Raw genomic sequence first — 11562 nt, 5'->3', positions numbered from 1 at the left:
GGCTGTTGTCCATAGGGTCAGTATTAGTTGGAAACGACTCGACAGCACATAATAACAACAACAACAACAGACTATAAATTGATGGCGTACCAATTGACATTTTTCAGCAAACAGATGCTACCCTGGAAGTGCTCACTAAGTTGTGCCAAGAAATCTGGAGGACAGGCAGCTGGCCAGCTGACCTTAAGACATTGATTTTTATTCTCATTCCAAAGAAAGGTGACCCAACAGAGTGCAGAAATTATTGAACAATCTCATTAATATCATATGCAAGCAAGATTCTGCTGAAGATTATCCAAAAATGACTGGAGCAGCATTTCAACAACTATGCAGTTTGCATTTCGAAGAAGCCATATTACCAGGGATATTATAGCTAATGTTAGATGGGTCTTGACTAAAAGCAGAGACTACCAGAGGAAGGTCTATCTGTGTTTCATTGACTATGAAAAGACATTTTACTATGTGGAAGACAACAAACTAAGTAACTGGAAAAAATAAGGGAATCCCAGAACATTTGATTGTGCTCATGCAAAACCTACACCTTAGTCCAGGAAGCAGTCATCAGAACAGAGCAAGGAAAAATGGCATGGTTCAAAATTGGAAAGGGTGTACACTATGGATGTATTCTGTTTTCATACCTTTTCAATCTATATGCAGAACAGATTATCTGGGAAGCTGGGCTCTATAAGGTGGAATTTAGCACCAGTATTAGAGGTAGATCAATCAACAACCTGTGTTTTGTAGGCTTGCTGAAACTGAGGAGGACCTGAAGCACTTGCTGCAGAAGGTTAAGAATTGCAGCCTTCAATACTGATTGAACTTCAACATCAAGAAAACAAAGAATCACACCACTGGGCCAATTGGCAACATCATGAGAGATGGTGGAGACTGAGATTGCTAACAACTTTAGTTTGACTCCACAATCAATACTCTTTGTACCATCAGCCAGAAAATCAAGAGACAAATTATATAGGGAAAGTTGGCTGTAAGGGACCTATCCAGAGTACTGAAGAGCAACAATGTCAGGCTGGAGACTAAGGTGCACCTGGTCCAGGTCATAGTATTCACAATTGCTTGATATGTGTCAGAGAGCTAGACAATGACTAGGGAAGATAGAAAGAGAATTGATGCCTTTCAGCTGTGGTGCTGAAAAAGAGTTTTGAATATTCCATAGACTGCCAGCCTGCCCCTTGGAGGCAAGGAGTCTGAGGCTTCCTCTGACATAATTTGGACATGTTCAAGGAGGAACCAGTCCTTGAAGAGGGACATCATGATTGGAAAGGTGGAGGCACTGAAAATATAAATACTCACCACTAGACTGATAGGCAACATCATGATAGGTGGAAAAAAGATTGAAACTGTCAACAACTTCATCTTACTTTGAGCCACAATCAACACTTTTGTTACCAGCAGTCAAAAGATCATGAGGCATATTACACTGAGAAAGTCTACAATCAGGAACCTCTTCAAATTATTGAAGAGCAGTAATGTAAGTTTGAGGGTGCGCGTGTGTGTGTGTGTGTGTGTGTGTATTGTTGTTAAGTGCTGTTAAGTTATAGTGGTTGCCCATGTAAGACAGTGTTTGGTGGAGTTCCTTGATTAAAACAAGCTTGGAAGCAGGAGTGGCATCCAATTCCAAAATAGCTTGCATCTAGAAACTCTATGAACTTAGAGACGTGATGAAAAGTTATACAATTGTTCAGGTCTTTGGTTCATAGGGTCACTAGGAGTCATATACAATTCTGCAGCACTTAAAGCACTTAGTAACAACAACGATCTCTCACTCGCTCTCTCTCTCTCTCTCTCCCTCCCTCCCTCCCTCCCCCTCTCTCTCTCTCTTTCTCTCTCTCTCTCCCCCCTCTCCCTCTCCCTCTCCCTCTACATCTATATCTATATCATCTATGTCTAGTTGTTTTTGTTGTTTGGCATGAGTTGAGCATGACTTGTAGCAACTGTATGAACAAAAGACCTGAAGCCTTTCTATAGCCATCGTCATTTTCCCAAGTTCATAGACTTAGCAAAGACGTGTTGTTTAGGAAGTGGGTGCCACTTCTGATTCCAAACTTAACTTAAATTGGGAACTACACCAAACATTGCCCACCAAGGGTAACCATTACGGCATTTGAAAAATCAATGACACAAAGTTTAGCATCACAGCAACCCCAGGTTACCTCAGTACAGCATACTGACAGTGCTGCACTTAGAAGAATGTTCCTCCAAAATAGAATAAAAACGGATTTTTAAATACAAAGGCCCTCCTTGAGATCTTGTTGACTCTAAACAAGAGGCTTAAATAAAAAACCAACCAATATCGTCATGCTGTTGTTGTTGTTGTTATACACCATTGAGTCGCCTGTGATGTACAGCAACTCTGAACCCTTCCCTGTCCTGAACCAGTCTCATTAATTCCAACACACCAACCCCCATTAGCCAAAATATTCTACCAATCCATCTCATCCAAAGTCTTTCTCTCTGGTAATGTCCCTCCACCCTTCCAAGCATGATGTCCTTCTCCAAGGACTAGTCTCTCCTGACCACGTGCCCAAAGTATGTGAGATGCAGTTTCAAAATCTTAGCCTCCAAGGAGAGACCTGGTTTCACTGTCTCCAAGACAGACCTATTGTCTTCTTGGCAGTCCATGATATGTTCAAGACTCCTCCAGCACCATAACTTGAAGACATCTATTCTTCTGTCATCCTTAGTCATTGTCTAACTTTCTGAAGCATAACAAGTAATTTAGAAGACCATAGCCTAGATTAGGGGCACCTTTGTCTCTAGACCTACATCATTGATCTTCAGCACTATGGAGAGGTCCATGACAGATTTTCCCAACCCAGTTCATCTTTTGATTTCCTGACTGATGGTGTTAAGAGTGTTGATTGTGGAGCTGAGCAAGCTGTACTTGCTAACAACTTCAATCTCTTCTCCATCTATCATAGTGCTGCCACTTGGTTCAGTGGCAAGAATCTTTGTCTTCTTGATGCCGAGCTTCAATCCATATTGAAGACTATAGTCCTTGACCTTTTGTAGCAAGCAAGGTTGAGTCATCGTCTTATCGTAGTTGTTGATGAGGCTTCCTCCATTCTTGATACCACACTCCTCCTCAAAAATATCTAACTGTGTGTGTCTGTGTCTGTTTGTGTGTGTGTGTGTGTGTGTGTGTGTGTGTGTGTGTGTATGTAGGACCAGATGCCATTATTGGAAGTCCAGCTCACATGTGAGTGGGTTTCAGGGTTATTGAAAGTTCAGCCTACAAACGGGTAACTATCTGGTTTGATAATTAAAGAGACATCTTTGTCCTTTGTCCTGCACACGGGAGGGAAAATTGGGTCTTGCAAACAAGCACAAGCTGGTATCTCTTCCTGTTAAGAATACATCTTAGTAGTCTCAGTCCCTTAACTCCTTTCATGTGAAAAGCAACATCTATCATAAGGAACAGATTGTATGCCCTCCCTTGCTTGATTGTTTTGGTATCCATTTATTATGATTTTATGGAAACCCTGGAAAATGAGATCATTGCTTATACCCCTATAAAATTAAAGCAATGCAAATCCTCGAGGCTGCAGTTTCTTGTCTCCTCTGTGTGAATGTGTCTTACTTTGCTGCAGTCCTTGTTTTTTGTGTGCATTTGTGCATATGTTCATTTCTTCTGGGCATTGTGTAAAGTATTGCAATGTGTGTGTGTGTGTGTGTGTGTGTGTGTGTACTGCATGGTTCAAAATAGGGAAGGGTGTCCACCAGGCATGTATTCTGTCTCCATACCTTTTCAGTCTGTATGCAGAACAGATCATCAAGGATGCTGGGCTGTACTAAGAGGAATGTGGCATCAAGATTGGTGGGAGATCCATCAACAACCTGCGTGATGTAGATGACATAACCCTGCTTGCTTAAACTGAAGAGGACCTGGAGGTCAAGCACTACTGCTTTCAATATGGATTGAAGCTCAACATCAAGAAAACAGAGATTCTTACCACTGGATCAATTGGCAGCATCATTATGGATGATGAAGAGATTGAGATAGTTAACAGTTTTAGTTTGCTTGGTCCCACAGTCAACACTCTCAGTACCAGCAGCTAGAAAATCAAGAAACAAATTGCATTAAGAAAGTCAGCAGTCAGGGACCTCTCCAGAGTACTGAAAGACAACAACATCAGGCTGGAGACTAAGGTGCACCAGATCCAGGCCATAGCCTTTGCATTTGCCAAGTGATGCTTTCAAGACGTCATGCTGGATAAGAGTATTGAATACACCATGGACTGCTAGGAGAACAAACATGTTAGTTCTGGAGAGAGTGAAACCGGGCTGCTCCTTGGAGGCAAGAATTAGGATTCTGAGGCTTCATTTGACATATTTTTGGGCATGTTGCAAAAAGGGACCATTCTTTGGAGAGGGGAATCATATTTGGGAGAGTGGAGGGACATTGCAAGGGAAGAAGACCCTCAATGAGATGGAAAAATGGGAGAAATGGGAGTAGGTGTGTCAGAGACAGTTATGTTGGCACATGATAGAGCAGGGCTTAGGGCTATTATACATGGAGTTGCTATGAGTTGCAAGGGACTCGACAACACATAACAACAACTATATGTGTATGTGTGTGTGTGTATATATGTATATATATATGTATATATGTGTATGTATGTGTGTATATATATGCATATATATGTGTATATATAGAGAGATAGATCTAGATCTAAAAATAGTCTCAAGTTATACATGATTCAAGTGTCCATGGTCTTTCCAATCACTTGATATACATCTGAGTGCTGGACTATGAAAAAAGTATTGCAGAGAAGAATTGATGCCTTTTGCTGCGGTGTTGAAGAAGTGTACTGAATATCCCACAGACTGCCAGAAGAACAAACAGATATGACTTGGAGAAGGTGCAGGCAGAGTTTTCCTTGGATATGAAAGTGCTAAAGCTTGATTTGACTTACTTTAGGCATATTGCTAGAAGAGAGGATATTCTTTGGAAAGGGACATTATTCTTGAAAAGGTTGAGGGTGAGCAAAGGAAAGAAAGGCCTTCAATCAGGTAGACTGACACATTGACTGAAGCAGTGTTACTGGGGGTTTTTTAGGTGACATTGAGTTGAGTAAATCTTATAGCGACACTGTGAACAACAGACCTGGACACTGTCATATCCTGTGCCATCCTCATACTCTCTGACATACTTGAGCCTATTGCTACAGTCATCATCTCTCATATACATGAGACTTTTGTCTTGACATTTTGACAATGTCACTGTATCAATCTATCTTGTTATGGTTCTTTCCTTAACCCTGATCCTTCACCATTCTAAATATATTATCCTCTTCCAAAGATTAGATACTCATAATAGCATGCCCAAAGTATTTGAGATCAGTCTTCACCACTCTTTCCTCAAAGAAGTGAATTGTTAACTCTTTCTCCAAGATATATATAGATATAGATTAGATAGATAGATAAGAGAGAGAGAGAGAGGGAGAGAGAGAGAGAGAGAGATTGATTTTATTTTGGCAATCCAGGGGGTATTCAGTACTCTGCCAATACCACAACTTAAAGGCATTAAGCTTTCTTCTATCATCCTTGTTCATTTTCTGCCCTCCAGATGCACAGAAAGTAATTGAAAAGAGTATGCTGAAATAAGGTAAACCTTAGTCTTTATAATAACACCTTTGACCTTTAGTATTCTAGAGAGGTTTACCTCCCATGTAAGGTAACTTTCGTTTTCTTGATGGATGGTAGCAAGGGTGTTGATTTTTTGATCCAACTAAGATGGAATTCTTGACAATTTCCATCTTTTCTCCATCTATCATGTTGTCTATTGTCACATCAGTGAACATTTTTGCTTTCTTGATGTAAATCAGATTGTACGCTATAATCTTTAATCTTCTGCAGTACTCATTTCAAGCCTTCCTTACTTTCAGCCAGCAAGGTTGTGTCATCTCTATATTGTAAGTTATTTATGAATCTTCCTCTGGCATTGATGTTATAAATGATATATTTTTAAAATAATTTTATTAATATATTGTATTGTCATTGTTACTGTTGTTGTTTTTATGTGCCTGTAAGTCATAGGGACCCTATGTATAATAGCATTAAACTCTACTCCTTGCCAATCTTACTGTTCCTGACACACCTACCCGCATTACCCCAGTGAATGAATCAATCCATCCCATCGAGAATCTTCTTCACTTGCGCTGTCTATCCACCTTCCCAAGCATGACATCCCACTCCAAAGACTAGTCCCTCCTAGCAACATGTCCAAAGTATGTGAGACAAAGCTTCACAATCTTTGCCTCCAAGGAGAAGCCTTATCTCACCCTCTCTCAGACAAACCTGTTTGTTCTCCTAGCAATCAATGGTATATTCAATACTCTTCTCCAGCACCACAGCTCAAAGTCATCAATTGTTCTTCTATCATCCCTAGTCATTGTTCAGCTTTCTGATGCATAGCAAGTAATTGCAAAGACTGTGGTGTGGATCAGGAACACTTAGTTTCCAGATTGATAACATTGTTCTTCAGTACTTTGGAGAATTTTCTGACAGTAGACTTTCCCAGTGCAATTTGTATTTTAATTTCCTGAGTGCTGGTGCCAAGAGTGTTGACTGTGGAGCCAAGCAAACAAAAACTCAATCTCTTCACCATTCATAATGACGCTGCCAATTGGTCCAGTGGTAAGAATTTTTGTTTTCTTGATGTTGAGATTCAATTGATATTGAAGGCTGCAGTGCTTGACCTTCTGCAGCAAGTGCTTCAGGGCCTCCTCATTTTCCTCAAATAGCATTGTGTCATTGGCATATCACAGATTGTTGATCAGTCTACTTCAAATACTGATGCCACATTTCTCCTCAGAGAGGCCAGACTCCCAGATAATCTGTTCTGAATATAAATTGAAAAGGTATGGAGATAAGACACATCCCTGGTGTACACCCGTCCCACACGCAGTGTTTCCTTGCTCTGTTCTGACAACTGCCTCCTGCTTCAAGTATAGGTTTCTCATAAGCATATTCAAGTGTTCTGGGATTTCCATTCTTCTCAAAGATACCCACAGTTTGTTGTGATCCACACAGTCAAATGCATTTGCATAGTCAATGAAACACAGGTAGGCATTCCTCTGGTACTCTCTGATTTTGGCCAACGTCCATTTAACATTAGCTATAATATCCCTAGTACAATTTTATTGTTGCTTTGTGTCTTTAAGTTGCTTGCGACTCATAGTGACCCTATGTACAACAGACCTAAAACATGCTCTGTCTTGTGCCAATCACAATATCTCCAACACGCCCATCCCAATTACCCCAGTGACTGAATCAATCCACCTCCCAGAGGGTCTTCCCCTCCTGTGCTGTCCCTCCACCCTCCCAAGCATGATGCCCTTCTCCAAGGACTGGTCTCTCCTTACAACATGACTAAAGTATGTCAGACGAAGCCTCATAATCCTTGCCTCTAAGGAGCAGCCCAGTTTAACCCTCTCCAGGATGAATCTGTTTGTATTCCTAGCAGTCCATGGTACCCTCAATGCTCTTCTCCAGCACCACAGCTCAAAGGCATCAATTCTCCTTCTATCCTCCTTGGTTATTGTCCAACTCTCTGATACATAACAAGTGATTGCAAAGACTATGGCCTGTATCAGACACACCTTAGTCTCCAGAGAGACACCATTGCTCTTCAGAACTTTGGAAAGGTCCCTAACAGCAGACTTTCCCATCACAACACGTCTTTTAATTTCCTGGATACTGGTGCCAAGAGTGTTGACTGTTGATTTAAGCAAACTAATGCTGTGAACAATCTCAATCTCGTCACCATCCACCCTTTTGCTGCCAATTGGCCCAATGGTGAGAATATTTGTCTTCTTAACATTGAGCCTCAATATATATTGAAGGCTACAGTCCTTGACCCTCTGCAGCAAGCGCTTCAGGTCCTCCTCCATTTCAGCAAGCAGGGTTGTGTCATCTGTGTAACGCAGATTGTTGATAGATCTTCCACCAATCCTGATACCACATTTCTCCTCATAAAGCCCAGTCTCCTGGATGATCTGTTTTGCACACAGACTGAAAAGATATGGAGACAGGACACATCCCTGGCCTATGCCCTTCCCAATTTTGAACCATGCAGTGTTTCCCTGCTCTGTTCTGATGACTGCCTCTTGGTTCAAATATAGGTTTTTCCATTAGCACGACTAGGTGTTCTGGGATTTCCATTCTTCTCAGAGTCTTCCCACAGTTTGTTATGATCCACACACAGTCAAACGCCTTTGTTCTCATAAACACTTCCTGCATGTCACAAAGTTCTCTGTTGGTGTTATAATAATGATACAAAAATCAAAACATATTTTCCAAGCATATGGTTAAATAATAAACAGAGATTTGAAGTAAAGGATTAGCTGTGTCCTTTATTGCAGAGGTTTTTGAAGGACCCCTGAACCGCTGGTCCTGTTCTGTCCCGAGTGGACGGCGAAGACCCAAGACTCCAAGACACCAGCTTGATGCAACAGCAAGAGATAAGAGGTTTATTGCGGAGCTCCAGCCGACCCTTATCTCTCGCAGGAGACAAAGGGGCCGACCCCGAGCAGACAAAGTTGGGTTTTTTTATACACTTTAGGGGGATACAACTGAGTATCAGCTTCTCATTGGGTGATGAAAGCACAGTTTGAATTCATTGGCTCAGTGTTCGCTCAGGGTTTACACAGCATTTTTGCACGTAGCACTTGCGGCAGTCACTTAGCACATGTAGCAGTTAGATAGATCTTTAACTATAGGGTGGTGTCATAAATTCTTAAGTATACAATGAGTTCAAACTCCAGGGCAGTGGAAAAGCACAAGATACATTGGTTATCAGTCGGGAAACAAAGGCACATGGGTTATCAGTTGAGAAACAATCTTTGCTTATTTGCTCTGCCTTTCTGCTAGCCATTCTTGAAATACTGTTGCCTTGGATACAGCTGGGTGTGGGGCTCTACCAGGGACAATGGAAAATTCCTGAGTTTAACTTAGCTGAGTACTATAGAAACTTAAGTTTAATTCAGCTGAGAACTATAGGGACTATATTAATTTCAATCTTTTCAGTTTTCAGACAGGAACTATAGCTGCAGACATTTTTAGTTGTCACAAATTTGTTCAATCCAGTGGATAGAGGTTAAAGATGTTGTTAAACATTCCACGGTAAATAAATCAATCCCCTACAGCAAGCAAAGACTTATCTGACCTGAAATGTCAATAGTTCCTACATTGAAAAATACTACTTACTTAAATTCATCAATGATTATTGACTGACTTTATTTATCAAACTGCTCTATAACTCAAGAGTTTGTGGCAATATCATATTTGCTAACTCTCTAGATTTTGGTAGCCTTGACATTGTCTTAATTCACTCTCTCTGTTCAATACAGCTGAAAATAAATTCCTTTATATTCATGTCAATGCTATATATTTGGTTTAGCATTTATATGCAAATTCAATGGGTGATTTATCTCACTAGTTTGGAATTCTAAATTAATTTTGTTTTTTATTCACAATGTTTATTATGTTTAAAATTCACAATGTTTATTATGTTTAAAATTTTTAAAAGACAGTGACCAAGATAGTTACTTTGTCTTATAGGAAAAGATATTAAACATAGCTAAGAGAATGAGGACTATCTTAAATGTGTCATATACTCCCTGCATCTGTCTTTCCTGAATGAGAAATTTAGAGAAGAAATGAATGTTTAAGAAGTAAAATATTTTCTGCATTAATGACAGTTTGTGTCACTTAACGCAAGAAGAGCTAACTTCCCGTTTTCTGTTGGGTTCTGTATTGAACTCTTGAAACATATTGTATTCTCTAATATAACAGGTTTGAGTGATGTTCATTCTACTTTCCTTCTTTTAGAGGCGAGGAATTTGGGCACTGAATAAATGACTAATTAGCAAAGATCAAAGGATGAGACACCCAGAGAATAAGCATTATTACATCCCATTTTACGCTTACAGTGGCCTTGTGGAAAGAAGGTACACTGTAATCTCAAAGGCACATGGTTTAAGGCCGTCAGGTCCATAACAATAATCCACTGTTTTAAAAAAAAAAATAAAAGAATAATCCACTGTTCTGGGATTTCCATTCTCCTCAAGGTTAGCCATAATTTGTTGTGATTGATACAGTATACCTTTTCCCAGTCAATTAAACACAAGTAGATATTCCTCTGGTACTCTTTGCTTTCTGCCAAGATCTATCTAACATTGGTGATAATGTTTCTAGTGCCACAGATTCTTCTAAGCCCAGCTTGTATTTCTGATAGTTCTCTGTCAATGTTCTGCTTTAGTCATTGCTGCATAATCTTCATCAGCATTTTGCTTGTGAGTGATATGAGTGATATTGTTCGATAATTTCCACACTCTATTGGGTCACCATTTTTTCTTAACTGGGAATAAATACAGATCTCTTCCAGTCAGTTGGCCAGGTAGTTGTTTCCCAGATTTCTTGGTACAACCTTGTGAGTATGTCCAGGGCAGCACCTTTTGAAATATGCTAACTGGTGTTCCATCAATTTCTGGGTCTTTATTTTTAGCCAAGTCCTTCAGAACTGCCTGAACATCCTCCTTCATCACCATTGTCTCTTGATCATATGTTGTTTCTTGAAATTTTTCCATGTCAGTCAATTCTTTACAGTACAGTGGTTCTGTATAATCTTTCCATCTTCCTTCAATACTGTCTGGATCACTCAATTTTCTACACATAGTATCCACACTAGTAAGGTTAAAATAAACTTGTATTGGCCAATTTTACAATCCGCTATGGCCAGAAATGACAAATTGAATAGAACTAGTTTGGTAAGCATTTTCAAAAGAGCATTTCAAGATCTTTCTAGAAGCGCAATGATAGAATACTGTCAATATGCATGCAACTATTAAAATATATACACCACTACTAAATTAAAGTACAAATGTATTCAGGATTTCTACCAATGTATGCAGTCTGAAATGGGTTAACATGAAATGAAGATGCAATGATGATAATTATTGATTGGAATTAAAAATTTGAAACAAAGAAGACACAGTGGTTATTGAAAAATTGGTGACAGAAATAAGGTTAGAGATAAAATGATATGATTTTCTTACAATGGTCAATTTACTAATTGAAAATACTTTTAAAAAACAAATAAGAACTATTTACATGAACTTCACGTGATGGACTGTTGCAGACCGAGGGTCCCAAATAATGGAATAATTTTATAATTATTAATAAAGAGACAAACAGCCAGAAATGTGATGGAGCAGAGAGCATAAAACAGGGGGTCAGCAGTTCTGGACTGAAGACCCCAAGCCAAGCTTCTCTGTGTCTTTACGGAAAATTATCAGGAAGTAAATCATGCACTTGCTGCGAAGGGTCAAGGACTGCAGCTTTCAGTATGGACTAAGGCTAAATGTCAAGAAGACAAAGATTCTTGCCACTGGACCAATTAGCAGCGTCAGGATGGATGACAAAGAGATTGAGATTGTTCACAGCTTCAGTTTGCTCGGCTCCACAGTTAACACTCTTGGTACCAGCAGTCAGGAAATCAAAAAGCGTATCGCGATGGGAAAGTCTGCTGTTAGGGACCTC

This window comes from Elephantulus edwardii, unplaced genomic scaffold (assembly GCF_000299155.1).
Source record: "Elephantulus edwardii isolate Elephantulus edwardi_28Jun2011 unplaced genomic scaffold, EleEdw1.0 scaffold00299, whole genome shotgun sequence".
Classification (NCBI taxonomy): Eukaryota; Metazoa; Chordata; class Mammalia; order Macroscelidea; family Macroscelididae; genus Elephantulus; species Elephantulus edwardii.
The sequence above is the reverse complement of the archived record's forward strand: the minus strand, read 5'-3'. Positions refer to the sequence as shown.